At 49.7% G+C, this 22,193-nt stretch overlaps 2 long non-coding RNA genes across 3 annotated transcripts; both read right to left on the bottom strand.

Moving 5' to 3' along the window:
* Positions 1-1,015: 1,015 nt before the first annotated feature.
* LOC125570088 lies at positions 1,016-3,251 on the bottom strand. The gene is made up of 2 exons (XR_007312430.1): positions 3,065-3,251; positions 1,016-1,594 (listed from the first exon to the last, which is right to left on the bottom strand). It is a non-coding gene; the product is annotated as an uncharacterized LOC125570088 (long non-coding RNA).
* Positions 3,252-4,331: 1,080 nt separating this feature from the next.
* Positions 4,332-20,204, bottom strand: LOC125561209. Of its 2 annotated transcripts, none has more exons than XR_007307244.1 (2): positions 20,092-20,204; positions 4,332-4,755 (listed from the first exon to the last, which is right to left on the bottom strand). It is a non-coding gene; the product is annotated as an uncharacterized LOC125561209 (long non-coding RNA). The 2 variants fall into 2 exon arrangements; XR_007307248.1 differs by lacking the exon at positions 20,092-20,204 and adding an exon at positions 19,890-19,908.
* Positions 20,205-22,193: the final 1,989 nt, after the last annotated feature.

Raw genomic sequence — 22,193 nt, forward strand, 5'->3', positions numbered from 1 at the left:
ATTTCAATTTCTCTTGTCTGTAAAAACCCTAGCGATCGTTATTTTTAACTTTCGAAACATTTCAACGGCGTTATGTAACAATAGCCCAAGACCGAGCCGAACCGAGCCGAATCCGAACCTAACTTCGTATATTCAATATAAAACCAAAATACGAAAGTTCAATGCAGTCAGGTCGCTTGCGCGGTGCCTGGCTTAGTTCACTTCTTGGTGTCGTCTCTGCTTCAAATCTTTCACAAATGACTAAAATCCGGGTAACCACTCGCTCGCTAAGGGTTACTAAGTAACCTTGGCCTTATTTGGAAAAAAAACTGTGAGCAGTCACGGAAAGTTGTGCGCTCTAGTCCATCCTGGGTGGAACGACCGGTTCTTCTACCACACGACCTAAGTCACGAGAACTAGGGTTACTTAGCCTATTCCGTTTGTGCTATAATTTCCATACCAAAACTGTGGCAGGCCTCGAGATATTTGGGGTGGGGGGGGGGGGGGCACGATATTCCCTGCTAGCAGAGGCCTCTTTTCTCTGTATTTCGCGGACCAGCTGCATGCTGTTCATCCCTTGAGCATTCATGTAAATATCGAGCTCTCAGTTTTGATTCATTGGTTTAAGAATGCTTTAAAAGTGCTTGGTTACGGCTTTTGTTTGTGTCGTTGGTAGGAGACGTGATTGACAAGTGGTAGCTACTCATGGCCCAGAGGCCCTGACAAGCTCGGGCATGCAACATGGAAGGAAGTTGGGCGAATAATAAACTAGGCGCGAAGTAGGCAGTGTTTTCCTACTCGAACTAATAAAAAATCAAGCTTTTATGGCTCTCATATGCCTTTTAAGCATTGTACTCACAATTTATCAGTCTTCATATGATGATCTCGATCTCGCCCTGCGCCCCCTTAGAACTCCCCTCCCCTCCCCTCCCCTCCCCTCCCCTCCCAAATCTTCCCTTTTTCCTCTCAAAGGCTGAGGGAGCTCTCCCGAAAAAATTGAAACGATCTGAATATTTCCCGGATGTAGAGACTACGATTTTTCTCACTCGCAATGTTTTGCATTTAATTTTCCATCAGGCGAGTCCTGACCGCGTGAAGAGCACACTTGGCCTTCTCAAGAGGCCATAGTTTGTTATTACAAGAATTTCTTTCCGGTTTACAGGCCCTTTCTTGTAAAAAAAATTATAAACAAAGTAATATCGATCAATCCATCTTAAAAGAAACGGCATGAGCTGATGAAATCCTAGTTCTACTGCCTCGTATTCTCCATTTCTGGCTGTACTACGCTACCCTTCGTACCAATACTAGTAATCAATAACGCTGTCAATATTTAATCGCCTTTTCTACGAGGGATTAAAAATCTCTAAATCAAAGCCCACGAACAATGTGCTTGTTGGTTCAGTTAAGCTAGCCACACAAAGCCATCGATTTCCCTTGCTCCCCACCAGACGCATTTCCAGTATTCAATTCTTCATAATTTTTATGTACGTGTAGTCAACATATTTTCATACTTTTCTTTCTTCTACCAGCTCTCAAAGCTCACAGTTTCTCTGCGAACTTTACATCGGTAGGGGATGATGAATTTTTCAAGGAGTGTTGGACTCCCAATTCTCTTCTGCAGCAAAAACAATGATAAATTGTTATACGATTCTTGACCGTAATAAGTTTCCAGGGTGGTACAGGAAAGCGGAAAGTCATAGCTTGCATTGACAGAAAAGAAAAATGCGTTAAAACCGTTAGCTAATTGGAAAAAGTGAAAGGTTCCCTAACAAAATTAATTAAAAATAGATACATTTTTATATTACCTGTAAAACCACAAAATACGAACAAAATTAAAAAACAAAATTAATTTGTAAATATACTGTTTTTGTGCTATGGCTGTATGGGTACAGCATTCTGTTGTAGCTGTGTCTCTGTCTTGGGGGAACTAGAGTTCTTCTAAGCAACACAATGCAAAGGAATCCATAGAAATATAACTTTTGAGCGCTTGCAGTGATGTATAACCAAGTGGTCTATGACTTCGCACATTTTTGTATAAATAAAAACGCTTCATTGGATAAATTAAAAACCTTTTGTATATTTTTTGTGAAACACTGACAGTACCGCTGACAATGAAACTTTCTGGCTGATTTTTAAGCGCTAAATAAATTGCTTTTTTATTTGGTATTTTGCCCCTAAAAAACCCGGGCGCGCGCGATTTTGCCCCCAAGAAGGCACGTGACGTCTTAGTGCTAGCGAAGCTAAAGCCAATCTTTGGTTGCCAGACTATATATGCACAAACGTTTTGCGTCGCGTGCGAGAGAGCAGAAGAGAGTTGTAGACGAACGCAAGCGCAAGTGATTAAAATAAAGCATTTGCAATCTCACAGATCCGAGATTTAGATAAAGATAAAAAGAACCTGATTTACACAGTGCAACTGGAGATAGCTGGGTGAATAAACTAGATAATAAACCGTAAAGATACCCCCGCTGCAACAAAAATGAAATTACCACAACTATGCTTACACATTATTTTTTATCTCCATTACATTATTTCCATCTCCATTACAAACAAACAAAATTAAAGTGTTGGAGAAGGTCGCAATATGATGTACACCTACACACTCTGATTAATCTAGAGTTCTTTACCCAAGCTTGTAGATGTGTGGTAAATTGGCCAATTCGTCTAACTTAAAGTGCTGAAGCTTTCCACTACAAATATGCGTATTTGAATAATAAACACTGAACAAGGAAAACTTCTGGCTTAGCTTTCGCATTCAAGAATACGTTGTGGCGTGTTTAAGACGTTTAATGAATATGATGTCAGTTGAAACGAAAGATAACAGGGCACTTTCGCAATCATCAGCATTCGATACAAAAGTTACAAGTAATTTAATTAATTTATTCATAGATATACGCACACGAATTAAGCAAAGGCAGGAGTTAGATGGGCAAGGTGATAGGGAAGGAATAAGATTTGTTGAATAATTTAATATAAATAGTGTGGTTTGGAATAAAATGTTTGATCGGTGCTTTTTGAAAACAAAAAGATGTAGAGCCTTACACTTAAATCACGAGGTGGTCACTGGCATCAATATTCTCCCTACCTTCTCTCAGAACTGCCTTGTTCTCCTTCGTTGCGTCCAGCCTCTCTTTGCGCCAAACCGTACAGCAATACTTCGTTCGTGTGTTTTGTGTGTTCTCCAAGTGCCAAATCCTCGATGTTGGGCAAATATTTTGTTTGGGTTTTACACATCAGTGCTGACCGAAGCACAGGGGGAGGAGGTCTATACGTCACGCAATATCACCCCTGGCGTGATCAAGTGATGGCCTATACGTCACGCATGATCAAGCGATTACGTTTACGTCACGCAAAATCAAGCGATTACGTATATGTCACGCAACTGACGCAAATGATGTTGATGTCCATCGTGCGTCGGGCCGAGCCCCATACATAAGAAAAAGTGGTATACAAGAAAAATATGGTAACAAATATTGGTAAAGAGTAGCCTATCCGTAGGCTTTGATAGGTTTTCCGACACGAAAACACGGAGTTCGCCATCTTGGATAATGAGCTCCGCAGGGGGAGGGAGGGGGGGTGAAAATGCGCGGGGCAGGGGGAGGTGGGGAGGGCCTAGGTAAAAAGTTGCGCTGACGTTTCGAGGGTTAGCCCTCCGTTTTGCTCCGACAAAAGGCTAACGCTCGATGTTTCACAGAGGCGTTTGACATACCAGACGCAGACCATCTAGTTTTTTTCACAGCTTGCCTGTAGTCTTCTTAGTCGTACCAAATATTGATAAAGGCCAATTTAGACAGCACGATTAAGATGTATGCGGCACTTCTACAACTCGGGTCATCGAATGTAAATCAGTTTACGACTAAGCTACGATGCTCGACTACGAAAGTCGTAGTGTGTAATTCAGGGCTAAAACATGTCGTAGACAAGTCGTATGCGACAAAAAAAACATTTTATGGCAGCCAAACTTGGTAGGTGTCCTGAATGTGTCATGGGCGACGCAGAAACATGGTCACGTTATTAGTTTCAGTTTAATCTTTGTTTACCGAGGGTAACATATTTAACCGAATATACATTTTTCTAACATATGGCCCTCGGTTAGTAACCACTGTCACTGGGGGTGGTCACTGCCAGAGGGTTTATTGCGTCCCCAGTGGTTCTTTTACGTCCCTTCGGTTCAGGTTAGTGTAGTGAAGCTTGAAAAAGGGTACAACAAGATGGTCACGTGATTTGTGATGTCATCGATGACGTTAATCAAAGTAAACTACTTCTTAGGTGATTTAAAAAAACATATTTATATCGCATGAAAAAAACATGAAAACCGAGCTCGGTAGAAGGATGCAAAACGTCACATAATGTGTAATTCTACTTAAACGTTTACTGTTTGTACTTCCATTTTCAATAATACTTTTACAAAGCGATCACTAGCATTAAGTACTACTTACAATCATTTCACTAACACATTTTCAAATTCTTTGAGCGTCTGTCTAGTCTAGATTTGTTGAAATCTGTTTTAGTGGTGCTCATCTACAAAGTTGGCGACAAACCAGCGGCAACACAGGCAGCCATACACACTCCTTGGGCCGCATTGCATGCTAGGATGGCGGCGGGTACTCCAGCCCCTCCCGTACCGACGCCTGCCACGCCTCCGGCTGCCGCAACACAGGTAACCCACACTGCATTGCAGCCTGTCTGACAGATACCATAAGCCAGGGGTCCAGCACTCGATGAGGCGATGAGCATGGTGAGGGCCAAAAGCATCAACATCTTACGTGCAGCCATCTAGACACACACATGCTTTATGAGTATTTACTTTACGGGAGCATCATATGAACACACGCTCTGATTGGTTTGCTTTCTCGGGATAATAGACGGAATCTACTCCCAACACATGAGATAATGAGTAGATGCATAAAATGATCGCAGGAAACTTACATGTTTCCTGAAGTGAGAGAATTATTGAGGTCAAAGCAAGACGAATTGCAGTAACATAATTATCGCATTAGAAGGTATCTTTTTGCCTTGCAATTTACGGGCGAGAATAAACAAATTAATCGCCAATAGCATTCGAGAAATCACACAGTTCAGTGTCAAAACAAAATGGAAGGAAGATACCGTAGAGTTTTATGAGCAAGTAAACAGCCAAAGCGCCCAACTTTGATAGGATGAGCTACGGAAACTCGAAGAAGAAAGCGTACCTAATAACACCAAAAAACAAAACTCGTGGGGAATCAAGAAATTCTTTGGCCAGTTGGATCCAAACAAGTAAGTGTTTCTTATGTGTTTTTAATGTTGTTGGAGGTAGCCGCGGATCGTACACGTTGGACAAGAGTTGGCCGTCTTCTCCTTTCTTTATTGAGCTGCTATCGATCGTGTTTACAAATTTGGTAGAGCTACCGCACTTGTGACTAGCGGGAGGTTGGCTGTCAACAAGGCAAGTACATCGAGTCGAAGAAACAACGTCCGTGAAACATGTTTTCTAAAGCTTTTTAAGAGGGTTATTATTTCGCTTAGCTAGGAAAATAGCGTACAAACTCTGAGTTGAATACGCTAGGACGAAAAAATGCCGTAAAAATCTCCAGTATCGCGATACGTATCGGTCACTTTATTTTTTGATATCCCGTGGTGCTTTCCGGTCATTGTTTTGGCCTTGGTTTTATGCTTTTTCATGCTTTGATTGCTTGGGTCTCGGTCGCATGTCCTATTCTCAGCCCTTGGAAAACAAATTGAATGCGAGTTTCGCCGTGCAGCTCGCTTCCTAGTTTCAATTTATAGCATCAATGATCGCATATAAAAAGTAAATACTGTAGGAATGCACCGATTTATTTTTGTGTCATCGTTTATATCATCAGCCAATTTTGGGTGGGGGGGGGGGGGGTGAATGTTGAATGATAGAAGATTTATCGCATCAGCAAGTTTGCGAATTTACTGGCTTATGACGACGGCTTGAAAAAAAAACTTAAAACATGCCTTGTGGTTGTCAAATTCACGTGTAATACACGATTTGGGGGGTGTTTCTTAACGGAATTTATGACTTCTCTCCCCCTACTAAGGAAAGAAACAAGGTTGGAGGCGCCATTTTCGGTAGCACTCAAATACCGTCGAAATTCTAGAGGAAAAAACAACAAACAAAATATTTTTATCTCGCAGACCTATGCCAGGGACACTTACATTCGATATGTGGCAAAACATCCGAGCTAAACAATTTTCCCTGGCCGCTAGCCGTATTTTAAAACGAGAAAGTGGCCACAAGCATCCTTGACCGACGCCGTTGGACGATTACTTACGCTTGAAGGGGACGAGTAAAGCGTTTTTGTGAAATGTTGTCAATAAAATTAAGGCATGTTCTAAGTTCTAAGGCAATTTTATTGACAACATTCTACAAAAAAGCGCTTTACTCGTCCCCTCTCAGATCAGCCGAGTTCCGAGCTACGAACAAGCAACCATTGCCTGGGCTACCTGTGCTTCTCCCAGCGCGGTCAAGCGTAACTAATCGTCCAACGGCGTCTAGTCGGTCAAGGATGCATGTGGCTACTTTCTCGTTTTAAAATACGGCTAGCGGCCACCCGGCTTCCCACCCGCGTCAGTGAAGGATTTCTAAGGACATACAAATTCACGCGAATAAACATCTATGAGTTATATCTTCATTCCCGGGGGGGGACTGGGGGGGTTCATAGAAACGAGTGGGAGGCGCGAATCGCCCCTCCGGGCCTCCCAGCCCCGTCTTAGGCTTGGGAGGCGCGAATCCCCCCTTCGACCCCTCCAGCCCCATCCCAGGCTGGGGGCTTTCAGTGGCGCCGAAAAGCGATTCGCGTAGACTAACAGTTGCTGGTTATTAATCTACGTCGGGACCACTTCGCGTAGATGGGTAAATCTACGCAAAACACACTCCGCGTAGATGGGTAATTAGAGATGGTTAGCAATCATTAATCTATGTCGGGGACGCCAGCGCCTTGTGCTAGGACCTGAGGGCCGTGAAAACGAGGAACGTGGATTGGGCCGCCAACCTACGGAGCGCGGAATAACCGTTTTTCGGCCGTAAATTCAAAGCCGCTGGCGTGGTGTTTAAACCTGAGTTTTGCTCGAACACCTCGCTCCCGAACTCCTCGCGAATTTCTCGCAGCCTCTTTTTCATCTTTTCGCGTGTCTCCAGGGAGGGACCTTTCCTGCTTTTTTTTCTCACGCGGTGCGAGGCCGTGTCGAGCTCTGATAGCGGCCTTGAGCGCGTAGTATCTCTCTTGTTCCTGAAGTATTAGCCGAAACTCTTCGTCTGAGATATGCCCGTCCTGCAGAGCCTTAGAGACCAGCTCGCTGATCGAGTTTTTCTTACTCTCCGCTAAAACCATCGTGTCTTCGTGTTGAGCCACCTTGCTCGTAAGACCCCTAGAGACTCCCCCGGCGCCCGCGCCCGCGCCCACGACACCGACCAGCCCAGCGACCCCTGCCAGCGGACCGCCGATCAGAACCCCTATCCCACTCAAAGAGACCCCCACCCCGGCGCTGGAAAGCGCCCCTGCGGCGATGCCGGATGCCACAGACACAGCATGGGTAACGGCAAAGGCGCGTATATACTATTTCCGCACCTGTCGATGATGCGTTATCTCGTTGTCTAGAACCGCCTGAGTGTCACATATTTTCTGGAGTCGGAAGCTTTGCAGCTCGAAGAAGAGCGTCTGTTCGCCATTGGTGAACACAGTATGTAGGACCACCATTGTGTTGAACATAACCCGCCTTCGTGTTTAATAGGGCTGAGCATGGATTGGGAAGGCTGGCGGATGCTGAACGAGGAGGAGATTCCCCGAAGGGAGGTGGAAGAGACGAAGAAGGCGGCAACTGCGGCGGGAGCCTCTATAGCCGAACATATCAAACACGCTATAGCCGAACAAGCCAAACGCGAAAAACCCGGTTTCCCTAGGTCTCTGACCCTCGCGCAAAAGCTTCTCTACGCCGTGCCCGCAACCCCCGTGGAGAGCACGGCCTCAGACATCACCCCACTACTCACGCAGCTAGAGATACACGTGGCTGAGGACAAATCATTCACGACTAGGGTCCGAGACATATTCAAAGAGACAGTAGTCACGCACAAGTCCGCCAAGGAGTCTCGCCGGTGGCTATCGGATCCTTCCTATGGGTACTGGCCACAGCAACTCAACTTTGCGGTCTGGTGCGCAACCGCCGGATGTGGCGTGTCCCTAATCGACCCCGCTTTCGCCACGCTCCCCACTGTCATCAGGGGATTTCTAAGGTTTCACGTCTACTTTACCACCCGGAGGATACTCTACGGGCTCGGCGCCCCCCTGCCTGGCGACAGCCCGTTCACGCAAAAAGGTAACCCCTACAAGAAGGCCGCTTTCGAGCGTCTATGTATACAGTTCGGTTTGCCGCGTAAGCCGGACTTCCGATGGAAAGGCGGGCGGAACCACGGGCTAGGCGATGTGTTTGTGTTCTACCCGGGGGAGGGGTATCGCAACGTGCACGTAAACGTCCGTTCCTCTATCGCGGGGGCCGATGGGCCGGCCATGGAGGAGCAGGCGGGGTTCACGAAGCTGCTTGAAGACGCGATCATAGAAAACGATATCGCTTAAAGCGTGCAAAGGTACCAGTTAGCCGTGCAGGAGGCCAAGGTGAGACTGAGTCTTGCGGTCGCACCAGGACTGTGGCTGATGCCGAGCGATCTGGTGATAAACATGCAGAGCGTCGTGGGCTACAACAATAAGCTGCAGAAAGCCACAGATACCATGACGCTCGGCGCAAACGCGATCAACACCGAGACGAAGCCAGTCGGTGCTCATAACATGGCCGGTGGGCATCCTAGGGTGCAACACGTGACTGATCCGGGGATCGACCGCGTGCCGTCCCGGCGGCGAAGCAAGGCTTCCGCCCCTGCGAAAGTGCACGCAGAGGGCGCGGCGCCTGCCCCCTCTCCACGTATGCATGCTGCGCATAGCATGACTGCCGCCGGAACGGCAAGCGCACCCGGACCGGGCGAAAAAGATGACCACACCGCCCTCAAGGCGGGGTTGTCAGCACTCGCGGTGGCCGCGGCGTATTACTTGTTCCGGTGATGCTTAGCATTCGACGAACCAAGGACGCGGCTACGGCTAGAATGAGCAGCCACGCATTTTCTCCAAGGAATTTCACCGCTTCCCCTGCAGCCTAAAGCACGAAGTTTGCGATGCTGCCTACCAGCCCAGGGAGAAGCTCGCCTAGCTTTTTCCCGATAGCCTTAAGCCCGTTACCGACCCCTCTGGCCACGGAGGAGAGCGACCTGCCGAGCGATCTCACAATGGCCGCGATCGTCGCTGCTACGGCCAACCCGATAGCGGTGACGGTAAAGCCGTGCTTTTTGAAGATGGCTTTGATGCGCTCTCTTAGCGACTTTTGGTTCTCGAGCTCTCGATTTTCGCGTTCTAGTTCGTCAATCTCGGACAGCCTCTCCTCGTTGCGCTCACGGGCCTCTTGGCGGCGACTCTCTGACGTGTTAGGGTCGTTGATGGTCTCCCTGTCTGTGGCTACCACCCCTTGCAGTTCTTGGACTCGTTCTATGTTCTCCTGGATGACCGCGTCTATCTCTGCCACGGACCCCATCGCCAGCTTGAAGCCTTTCAGCCTTGCAACGTCCTGTCGAACGCCCCCGTCCTTATTGAACAGCTGTCTTGGTTTAGTCCAACCTCCTTTGTCGAGGTTGCGAAGCTGTATTAGCGTCTTTCCCGTCCGGTCTGACTGGAACCGTATCAGATTCTCGTTAAGGTCTGGGTATTCCTCCCTGAGGGACTGGAGACCGAGTATTGTCGCTGCACATTCTGTGATGAACGAGGTTTCAGCGGTCGTTTGCGTTGCGCTTCGCGTAGCCATGCTATGCGCAGCATGCATACGCGATGACGTGCTCGTCATTAGGATTGACTCCCCATCGTCGGGGTCAAACGGGATAAGGGGCGTCGTCTCGTCGTCCCCCGCTACGCGATCGGGGGACGCACCCGGCAAGGTATCGTCAATGTCGATGTCAGCGTCACCCATGATGCGTGCGCATAACTCGTGCTATGCTATATTAGACATGTCTAACAGTCCGCACCATAGCCACGCGGCTTCGTACTTTATGTACATACGCATACGATATATAATATACGTAATAGGGATGTCAGTCAGCGATAAACTTGACCCCCAGCGAACACCCAGAACTCCTCTGGGGTTGAAAGCCGAGAGAACCGTTCACCGGGTCACTCTCAACCCGTCGACGGCCTCCCCAGGCGAGACGCTATATGTGGCGGTCCCAAAGCTATCGGAAGGCGTCACGCTCGTGCCTGGCTCCTTGAGGGTCGGTTTCGATCTCTCCATTTCAGGCCAAGCAAATAATACCGTCGTGAACAACGTCGGCCGAAATCTCGTGAGCCGCCTGCAAATCACGTTTGCGGGAGAAACGCTCCAAGACACCAACCGCTACGACGTCTTCAAGACGTACGAGGAGCTTTACCTGTCCAAGGTCGAGAGAGAGGACCGCCTGGAGCAGGGCATACAGTCAGAAAACATTCGCAAGCTTCGCTCAAAGGCTGGCGATAAAGCGACTAGTAACGCCAAGGAGAACGCTCTAAACGCCGCCCACGGGGCGAAGTACACCGTCCCGCTAGACCATTCTCTGCTGACGGACCACGGCGTACTGTACCCAAGGGCGCTCTCCGAGGCGCTGCTCTTCGAGATCACGCTAGCAACGGTTGACCAGGTAGTAGTCGGAAGCGATGCTACCAAATTATCCTATGGCATCCAAAATCTAGAGCTGGAATACGAAAGCCTGAGGGACGACAACCTCGCCCGGTCTGCAGCCGCCGCCTACCAAAACGGCACAACGTTCTTCTACGAGCAAGTGAACCTCTACAAGACCTTTGTGATTAGCAAAGGGACGGACAGCATAATCAACGAGAGTGTCAACCTGCCGCAAAGGTCTATGAGTGGTCTGTTGCTCCTCTTTGTGGAGCCATACACGGCAGGGGCTCGCGACTCTGAGAAGTTCGTGTACCCCGACATCAAGAGCGTTCGCGTTACGATCGACGGCATGCCAAACAAGGTCTTCAGCCAGGGGCTGCGCCCCACGGATTTCTGGAGGGAGGCGAAAAGACGATTCGTCCGCCCCTCCCCGGGGGGGGGGCACAGCGGAGCGCCTGCCGCCCCGGCAGATGGCTTCGAGTCGTTCTATGGCGATAACAAGTTTGCTCTGTGGATCGACCTTGAACGACGGACGACAGTGCTATCCATGGGGGTGGTCTCCGATTGGTCAATACCCGCGACGGTGTGCACCTCGAGATAAAACGCACGGCAAGCGGCACGGGTACCGTAAACTGTCACGTGTTTGTGGTGGCCGACTCCCAAATGAACCTTATGAACGGACAGCTAGAGTCCATACAATACTGAGCACAGACATGAAGTGCGCGAAGCGCTGCGGCAGCGCGGTATGGACCCGAAAAACATCCCATTTAACGCTCTCATCGTGGGCTCGACGTCATGCGGGAAGACCCAATTCGTAGTAGACCGGCTGCGCGGCCCTTTCCGGGGCAAGTTTGACTACATCGTACTCATGTGTCCTACCGGACTACAGACGCCCTGGCAGACAGCTTTCTGAAGCTTACGACCAACCTAGTAGGCATGGCGCTTCCGATAGACAGTGTGGTCGATCTTCACAATGGCGTAATGTCCGACTACATCATCAACAACGAGCTCCGTACATTGTGCGGAAGCCTGTCTCTACGCTGCGGTCGTTTGATGGCTTTAGCCGTCGGGGCGTTACACGTAGCACGTCATGTGAACACCGCCGGAACGGCAAGCGCTCACACGCGGTGTCAACACGAGTTAGCAGTCGCGGACTCACCATTGTTTTGCCTGCAAACGCACAGTGGCGAGTCTGCCATCCCAGAGCAGACGTTCATTTGAAAGCTTGCCACCTCTTCAGCAACCAAGTAGTTGCATCACAAATGGAAGAACCTCAAGGAAGTACTAGTGCCCAGCGACCCTACGGGTCAGCGGAACCTGACAAACAAGCTGCGGAACAAGCTGCTCATGAACCTGCACGTACGCCTTCGGCGTTGGCAGAGAGAATCACGAGCCCCGAACCACCCGCGACCCGACCTAAACACCCTGGGCGAGTCAAAGCTGGAAGGCGCTTGGCAGAGTGGAACCGACTTAACAGAGCGAAGAAAGAGACACTTCGTGTCGTGAAACACGTTGGGTCGCCGGTTGCTAGCGAGCTGCAGGGACGCGAGGGCTTGCGCGCGCGCGCCGAAGATGCCTTTGGCACGCCTTCGGCACACACACCAGTCCCGGAAAGCAACTCTGCTTGGTCGGCTAGCTCGGTTATCGGGGTCGCTGGTCTTTTAGTGTTATTGATCGGCCTCTACACACGTAGGCGGGAGCTAGCTGCCGCGTTCACTCGTACACCAGCTGTTAACCAGCGAGCTACCGATCCGCATGTAGCGGCCGACGACGTCCGGCGACAGCGCTTCGCGCTCCCGGACAGTGCAAATCTCGGCTGTTAGCCAGGAAGTAAGCAGACATTTAGACACGAGGGCCCCACCCATATCCGCACGTCCGTGCACCGCAATGTCGACGACGCAGCAGAGCAAGATTACAAAGACCATCACCGACGCCGCAGTCATAACCGGCCTCGTCGCCGGTATCGGCTGGGTTGGGCGCAAGGTCTTGCGCGAGGACTTCACCAAAGACCCCTCCGCGAACGCCATGAACTACGCAAAAATGACTGCCGCCGTCGCAGGTGCTGTCGCTTTGAAGGGTTACCTTGAGGACCAGAAGATCCTGCCCATGTAGTAGTGTACTGTGGCACACTACTTTATGTGTAAGTCATGTATTAGACTCGTGTTCACGTACACACAGCACGTAAAGTGTGCGCATGTGAAACGTACACACACTACTCGATGGCCTCCATCGCGATTTTGGTTGGCGGCGCCGTCCTAAACGCGACTGCATTCGTTGGTGGCAACTACCTCGCAAAGTTCCTGTCGAACGATGAGAGCCCTGCCTTAGCTGAGAAGGAGGGGCACGACAAGGCCCTAGAGAAATACCACAAGACTATGGACACTATCAACAGCGGCGACAAAAAATCCTCGATTGGCAAGCTCAAAGTCGCGAGAGAGGGTCCCTCGCAAAGCAAAACTTCACCGACACTGACTATGCGCTCAAACTCTACAACCAGACCCGGCAAAAACAATCCCTGGAGTCGATGCGGGCTCCTGAGCCGTCCGATTACTACATCCCCAGCAAAACGCAGAAAAACGCCGAGTTGGCGTATATTGGCGCCGGCACTCTCGCCATCGGCTACACAGCTAGCCGCTTGCTGTGATGCAGCTGCCGTTCAAGCGCTGCGTCTAGGCGGCCTTTTTCCATACTGCGCGTATACGCATGCGTATACGTATAAGATGATCGCAGACCAGCTTTGGAGTGCTATGCACGAGGTAGCAGCCGCTGCTAAGCGAGTGATACCGAAAATGCGGTCGATGGGTGGGTGACACCCAGGGAGTGCGCTAAGAGGCTCGCCAATGCCGTTCTCCGAGTTCCTACCGACCTCAGAAAGACCGCCTCGGCACTACCCGAGCAGACTGCAACCGTCTGTTGGAGACTGATACACCTGTTGCAATGTATCGTGATACATTATTGCCGACACGTAATGGCGGCAAAGCGCATGTCCGACGAAGAACTCGATGCGTTCCTTCGTCCTATATACTACGCCAGAGGCGGCTTCCAGGGAGTGACCGCTCTGCATGCCAAACTTCCCAAGGGCTCAGCCTCCATAGATTGAGTGCGCAAGTGGGTAAGCTCGCAGCCCGTCGGGGGCTACACACAAACACCCCCTTCTCCGACTACCTACGCCCACTTCTCGGAGCAGATACCAAACCGTATCCACCAGTCGGACCTGCTATTCTTGCCAACCGACTGCGGGTACAAGTATGCCCCGACTGTCGTTGCCGCCCGCCCACTGAGGACTAAGAGCGCGGCCGTCGTCTCCCGCGAACTCGCTGACATCTATGCAGAGGGCCCTCTTACATGGCCTAAAGTCCTCATGGTTGATGACGGCACGGGGTTCAAGGGTGCTACCACAAAGCTCCTAACAGACCACGGGGTGGAGGTCCGACGGGCCGAGCCAGGGCACCACAGGAGCCAAGCTTTCGCCGAGTCTTTTCATCGCTGGCTGGCACAGCGCCTATTTCGTGCGCAGTACTCGAAGGAGCTTGCATCCGGCGAGACGAACCGCGAGTGGGTTACTGCTTTGCCAATCGTAATCTCGGACATAAACGCAACGAAGACTCGCATGACTGGCTGCGCCTAAAGACGCCATAAAGCTGAGGCGCGTGCCTCTCAAAGCCGAAAAGCCCCCCTTAGAGGTCCCCTTAGAGGCCGGAACGGAGGTGTACATCGCCGTAAACGAGAAAGACCTTCAGGACAAGGGCCGACGGCGAGGAACGGACCCGTGGTGGACAAGCAAGGCATACCCAATACTAAAGAGGGTCATGGAGCCCGGACAGCCAGTGTTGTATTACACGGCGTACTCTAAGCACGGCTTCACGCGTTCGCAGTTGCGTAGCGCGACGCTAGCGTCACGCTAGCGTGATCAGCGCTTGTGCCTTCTATTGCAGCTAAGGCACGCGAGTCTGACATTCCACTTGTAGTGACCCTGACTGTCGTCCAGCCGGTCGATACTGAAGCATTGGGGATGACTCTTGGTGTACCCCTGAAGCAGAAGCTGAGTGCCACAGACCGTGCACTTCTTTTGCGCGTCAGCAATCATGTCGAGTACGTGGTCTACCGTCAGAACGTGGTGCGGTCCGTGTACTTTGTGCGACCCTTTTGCCTGTCGTCTATAGCAAATCGCTTGATTCGCGCTATAATGAGCTCTTCACTGGGTGTAGCCTGCAGTCCTGTGGGAACCAAGGCACCGGGGGTGTTATCGGGGGGGATCACGCGGACTATCTGGTCGGCGCGCCGCACGCGGGAGATGTCGGTGTATACAGCATTCGTGATCCAGCCCTCTAAGCTGTGGTCTATGATAAACAGACGTCTTGGAGTCTGGATAGTCTTGCCCTGCACCCGGTGGACTGTCCCCCAGCCCGCGTATTTCCACTCGAGGGGAAGCCCGTTAAGGACCGCGTCGAGAGGAACCTCGACTACCGTGCCTTTGTACGCGTCGACCTTCTCACCCTTTTGCCTGGCACGGGCACCGGCCGCCCTTGCTTGCGATAACGATGCGCGACGCTAGGATCGGGGTCAAAGCGGATGGTTGCTGGCAATCGGGGGTAGTTTTTCCTGTGGTGCTCTACAAATCGCTGCTGAACAAGGGTCCCCATCTTGTTGGTCGAGCACACCCACATATCGCTTGGGTGGGCCTGCTCGATCGCCGCGTCGAACGAGCAGGCCCACCCCATCCCACTCCTCTCGAAACACCTCAAGCTGTTGGGAATCTGGCTGACACCAAATCCAGCCCTTTATGTCGTGGAGCCTGGAGGAGGGCGCGGCAGAGCCGCAGTCGCATGTACTGTACGGCTTTCCGCAGTCTTCACACAGGCAGCGGTAGTCGGACTCGAACCAGCGGATGTTCCCTCGTGCCCACTCCTTGAGCATATCGTGAGGCCCCTCTTTATCTCCCCAGGGCGGGACCTGCCCATAGTCGCCAAAACACACTACCTAACACGGCCGCGTGGCGAGATACTCTAGGATGGCGCGCAGCACTTTAGTCTGTACCTTACAGCACTCGTCAGTGATGATTACTTCTGCGAGACGGTCGAGTTTGTGCCCCAGCTCGGAAGATCTCCACTCCTCTATCGGCTTCTCCGCTGGTATGCAGAGGTAGTGGTGGTAGGTTTGAGCCTTCACCGCGAGGCGCGGGTTGTTGCGATGGTCGTGGGCGAGGTTGTTCTCGGGAGTGAGCACCACAACGTTGCAGCCGCGGAACATGCTCACCGCCCACTCGGTCTTCCCCGATCCTCCTTGGCCAGCTAGATACATCTTTGCAGAGGTTGCGGCCACTAGATCGCACGGCAGACTCGGCGCAGTGCTTGGCTCCCTAGCCAAGCTCCCCGACTTCTTCGGACCCCAAGCCGCTTCGGGTCGCCACTCGTACCCAGGCTTCTTGTGGCGCCACTCTCCATACCTCGGATTTCGCTCCACGAGTTTCACACCACTGGGCACCGCCTTTGCGTATATGGCATCTGTGCACACTCGGAGGACGTCTTCGCGAGGGATCCGCCTCAACATGCGTCGCAACGCTATGTTTGTGTACACCAAGACGAAGGCCCTGATATGGTACCATTGTGAGCGCCGGACACCGTCTTTGTATTGGATCAGCATGCTCAAAGTTAAGTAAGTGGTCGGTGCCCGCAAGGAGGTTTGTCAGACACGCGGCTTCTTCACGGTCGCGGACTACGATCGAGGACTCGTCGCCGTGGCGAGCGCACTTGCCTACGAAACGGACAGCGAGATCTCGATCCTCAGGGTACTACGAGTCTTCGCCGCCGGGGCGGCACGCGATGGAGTCCTTTTTTCCGACGCTATACAACACCTCCCTCGCCGTGGCCATGACGAGGTCACCCGAGTCTAACAGGTCCTTGAGCTCTGGCGTGGTGATCCAGCCCTCGTTTCGCTCCAAGTGCTGCCCCACCCTCCCGGAAGTGTAGGGGTGGCATGCCTCAGAGAACTCCCACTCGGTCAGCTGAATGGCCCCGGTCAGTTGAAGAGCCTCGCTCAATGGCCGTCCCACAACATCCGCGATACGATACACGTTCGTAGGGAAGCCGTATTTCCGTACCAGATCAATGGCGTCCGAGGCGCCGCCGAAGACACTGTCCTCGCATCCTAGGTACGCCGCACGCATGTCGATGTGCGCATGAGGCTGCGCCCCTAAGTTTTCCTTGCTATTCCACACTTTGGACTCAACCTGCGCCGCTCGCCAGACGTCCCTGTATTTAAGAGGCGTTGGCCTGATGTTCTCTTTTTGGGTCCACTTCTTGAAGCGATACTCTATTGCACCGCCCATCGAGTGCGTTTCTTCGGTGAACTCTTGGTAGGCTGGGTGGTCATCAGGGAGCCATTGAGGATCATATCCAATCTCGTCTGTAAACGCCCTGTCGATAGCCCATCCGTCTTGTCCCTATCGGTACAGTTTGCCTTCGTGCGTGACTATAACGCGCCCACACAGCCAGATCCTCGTGCTTCTGGGGATCGCCCTGTTTATAAAGCGAATGAGCACCTCTCGCACTTTTGCCTCGCGCGTTTTTGTGGCGGCACTGGTAGCGCGAGGCGCTGCCTTCCCCTGACATAACGAACGAAGCTCCCCCTCAGCCTCGAAGTCTAGGCCGTGGACGCTCGCGATCGCAGGTGGTTCAGTCGGAAGCTCCGCCCAGGCGTGGTTATTGTGGCAAGGGATAGTGATCCTCGTCTTAGTCTTGTACTTCCCCGAGTCCCACAGGACGTTACCCAGGGCGTACACGGCTACTAGCTTTACCTCGAGCTTCTTGTCCATCTCAAAGAGGTCTTCTATGGTGCATCCCGTAGTGGCCAGCTTCTTGTCGAATCGCTCGAGGATCTTGCCTCGTGTCTTGGTTAGACCAAGGGAGCGCGAGGTGCCGCGATTCCTCAAGAATTCGGCAACATAGCTCACAACACAGTTAGCGAAGGCGTCACTCCCTTCTCGCTCAAACATTGGCCCAGGCTCACCACTTTGCTTAGGTAGAGGGCGAAGCTCGTATCTCACGTAGACGAGGTACTCTCGTCCTTTCTCCCAAATACCCGCATCGATGCCTTCCAGGGCACCGCCTGGGATTTGGCCCCCTCTGTTGACCAACGACCCACCGATCTTGTGCTCCGAGCGCCCTTCCTCCTCTGTGATTGGCGCCAATGCCTCTGCGGGGGCCTTACCAACGACCGTAAAGAGTCTGTAGCGCCGGTCGGGGTCCACCATCTCGAGCACCGGTGGCAACACTGCGTTTGCCCGCAGAGACTCCCGCGTGTGCGAGACCCACCACACCGAGCCATCGTCATTAATATCAGGCTCCCGCATAACCGGCTTTAGAGCAATGACACCTGCTCCACCAAGATCTCGTATCTCCTGGTAAACACCGGCGCTTATGTCTCGGCCCCGAAGAGTGGCATCCACGCTTGGGAACCGAAGATGGGCGCCGCCGACGAAAAGAGAATAGTACTTCTCGGGGTCTAAGCTCTCTGGGCCCTTTTGCCGCCGTCCCGGCAGCAAAGGGTCGAACTCGCGCCAGACTTCCTCTGTCCACACTTTCACCGGTACGAGCGGCTTAAGCAGCTTGTGTTTGACATCGTCGGGGATGTCCTCGTCCAGGATGTTCTGGACCAGCCCTGCCAGTACGGCGGGCGCCTCTTTGTCACGCATGCTATTGAAAACCTCCTCTATGTAAGCGTCCATGTTTGGGCACACCTTGTGCCACCCAGTCTCTAACTGCCCGTATCACAACCGGCGGGACGAGTGTTTGGGTACACCTTGTGCATTATTGGAAAAATATAGCCATGATACTTCATAACAGATTTATTCATTAGAGTGCGAGTCAGAAAGTTCTTAAAAACGTTTGTCATGAAGTACCAAACTCAATTATCCAAGATGGCGGCTCGACTCAAACACGAAATTAGATCTGAAATGCTTGGCTGGAAACTTTCAGTAACAACCGAGGAGAAAGAGGAGGATGCCTTTGTAGATGGTGTTTTTAAAGAGTTCGATCGCCTCTCTGAAACAGTATTTCGGAAACAGGAGGCTTCTGTGGCAAACAAGGACTGCCATAAAATCGTAGACCTGTGGCCGATGATCGAGCGTTCGATGAAAGAAATACATGATGGTACTTATCGCCGTATTCGTTCGAGCAATTCAAGCACCGCTGCACAGGCTACGATTGAAATCACAGAAATGCGCAAGGCAGTGCATCTCTTCGATCAAAGACGGGGCTGGGAGGCCCGGAGGGGCGATTCGCGCCTCCCACTCGTTTCTATGAACCCCCCCAGTCCCCCCCATGCTCTATTCATGAAATAAACTTAGTTGGGATGTAAATAGATCCCTCTGTCACTGATGTTTAGAGCGATATAACTTTGTATCGGATTTTGAGTCGATACTAAGTATATTTTAATATTCTTAAAATGAGACAAGGCTGGCAACCTTATGCTGACTACTTCAGCTTCAGCGCGATTTTCTGCCGAATTTTAAGCAGTACGAAAACACTGACACGGTACAAGATGGGAGAAGGATGGAACTATCTCCGAATCAAGTTTTTAAGCAATCCGCCTAAAACCTTGCAAGAAAAGATTTTTTTTTTGAACGTCAATTTTAGCTTTCCGTCGATGATCGGGACATAGCAGCTGGTCAATTGGCATCCTTGGAATGTAAATTGCATAGACAGTAGCCCCACACTACCCTAGACATTTCTTTGTCCCTCCCTCTCCATCCCTCTTCTAGATGGACAGGTCGCAAACGTCGACAGTCCGCATGTACTCCCCATAGCTGTACAAGTGACGTTCCACACAACAACTCACAATTTAGATGTTAGTGAGGAAACCATGAAAAAGACAAGTCGGGTCTAGGGTGGTGTGGGGCAAAGCAGGGTTTTAGGTTCTAAGCCGTAGAATCTGGTACATCACACTCATATTCCTCTTTTTTTAAACGTAAACATTATGAAAAGATTTTACGGCAGTCTCAAATAAAAGCGCTCAATGTCAAAAGGTTTCCCAAACGATATTTTACTTTTGAACTCATCAATCTAATATCAAACTTGGTATAGAGCAGGATATTTTGCTGTTTTGATCACTTTTTGCGATGCGACGTCTCGCTAACAAAACAAACAAGTCTCAATTCAATCAATTCATGTTAGGATATGCTCAATAACAACTTTTGCACTTATTGGAGTTGATTTCACCTGGATTATTGATCTGCAGGACTTCTTTATGAGTCTTGACTCTGTTTTATAGCCTATAAAGCTATGCTGTAATCCTGAATGAACTATTATCGTCAAGGTAACGGGTCCTTCCTCCCCTTATCTCGAAATTCGGGTTAAAATGGCTCCGAAAAAAAAAAGTGTAACGGATACTACGATTAACAACCAGAGCTTAGTTGCTTACCGTGACAAGCTTTTCAAGGTAACGAAGCAAGCGAACTCCAGAAAGCGAGCTGTAAACTCCCGAGATGAAAGTTGATTGTGTCGCACTGTTTGTTTCTGTTTCTTGGAACTTTGTGTTCCAATATGCATGCGCGGGGCTAGCGCGGGGCATGCTTATTTTTATAACGTCATCGAAGGAACACAGGGAACCAAATCCTAGACAACTTGCACCCCAAACATTGCTGTGGCATCGGCATTTTCGAAAGAAAGAAAAAAAAAACAAGTAAATAAAGTCTCATTTTGTAGAAAAACTTCTAATAATTTCGCAAAGCTGTTTATATTTTTTTAGGCGCACTGTGACAGCTAAATGTCAAATCGTTTGACAGAGTTGAAAACTGATTGATTGGAAGGAATTTCCATAAAATGATGTTAGCCTTGATTGGCCCACTTTTTACCGGGCAGTGGAATGGTTTTCTCTGTGATGAAAACTTTCTACAACTCGACACAAGTAGAATATGAAGCGTTTTCCCGTAAGTTAGCGGGCAAAGATTTTTTAAGAAACATCCGAAAATGTTTACTTTACGGGTTTCTGAGTTTATCGGCGTTTTAAGAAACGACCATCTGGAAACACAAGTAAAGCTTGTCCCGATTTCCCAATTTTAAAAAAAAAAAAAATTAAAAAAAAAAAAACAATTACAAGCTAAATATCTCATAAGGATCACTGATTCCAAATGAAACTCCCAAGCTGTGTAGCCATTTTGGGAAAAAAGAACAACTAAAAATCAAAATATGCTCTTTTGGACTTTTTAGAAAATGGCTAAGTAACGGGAATAATCTGGCACTTATTATTTTTAGTAAGTAAAACGGGCATTTTTATTTTTTTTGGAATAACATTTAAAAATGCGCTATGTTACACCTTTCAGAAGGGGTAATTAAGCTATAGTTCCTAGCGAACATTCTTAAAAATGGCCTTTACTCATTAAATCGAGGGCTCCTTTATAATATTAGTTCGTCTAAGCCATTTTTGCGTACCTTATCCAGAGTCTGGTTCCTTGATGAATGGCCAAAATCACACAGTCTACAGCCATGTTTATTAAAATGCCTATTTGGGGCGGTTAGGAATGTAAATATCGTTAAAAATCCTGACAACTATCAAAACCGGAACTCTTTTACATGAAGCAATGGTTATTTTATTTGTCCGTTTGTATTACATGTGGTTATGCTATACATAAATTTAATGAATACACGATTTGGCCACACCTGCTCTCTGAAGCTCTCCGTAAATTTACCATGCTCTCTGATGCTCCCCGTAAATTTACCATGCTCTCTGATGGTCTCCGTAAATTTACTATGCTCTCTGATGCTCTCCGTAAATTTACCATGCTGATGTTCAGCTTTTAAATTGTCACCAGTTCACTTCCGGAGATCCGACGCAAACCTCAACCGTTGAAAGACAAAAGAATCTATTAGAATCCGAGATATTTAACAGGCCATCCGCTCTAAATTATCAATCACATCCTCAAAGAAACTTCCAATAGACACACTGCTTTCAATATTTTGAAATATTTTTCGCGTTTTCCGTTAAAAATCATCGGAGATTGTAACGTAATCGACCGGCAGTAAACTGGTGATAATGCGGCTTTAATTGTCACGCACTAAGGCAAATGCTCCGATATGTCCACGTAAATTCACTACTAAACAGCTAAATATAGATTAACACATTGACCCCTCCTCAACCGGCCTGTACCGGCTTTGGGAAGTACCCACAACCCAAAAAAATCATAAATGCAAAATAAACACAACAAGATAAAGATACTCAGGCATCAGTCTAAGGGATAAATGGTCTTGAAGATATGCATCCAACCAAGGTGTTGGCAACTCCTCTTAAGCCAAATAATAGCACAGATTCTTTGACAAATTTCAAATCGAACAAGGAAAGAAAAGCAGAATCACCCCTCTCAATAAAACGCTCAAAATACCACACATGGGAGAGAGATCAGCAAACACAGCTCTAGACACAAATAGATACCTTTATTCTGATCCTCCAGGTTCATTTTCATGGCCTCAAAACACAATGTCCACTCCTTGAAGGCTTGTAAAACCACGAAGATGCCTTTACGGATT

The sequence above is a fragment of the Nematostella vectensis genome, chromosome 1 (genome assembly GCF_932526225.1).
Source record: "Nematostella vectensis chromosome 1, jaNemVect1.1, whole genome shotgun sequence".
NCBI classification, from domain to species: domain Eukaryota; kingdom Metazoa; phylum Cnidaria; class Anthozoa; order Actiniaria; family Edwardsiidae; genus Nematostella; species Nematostella vectensis.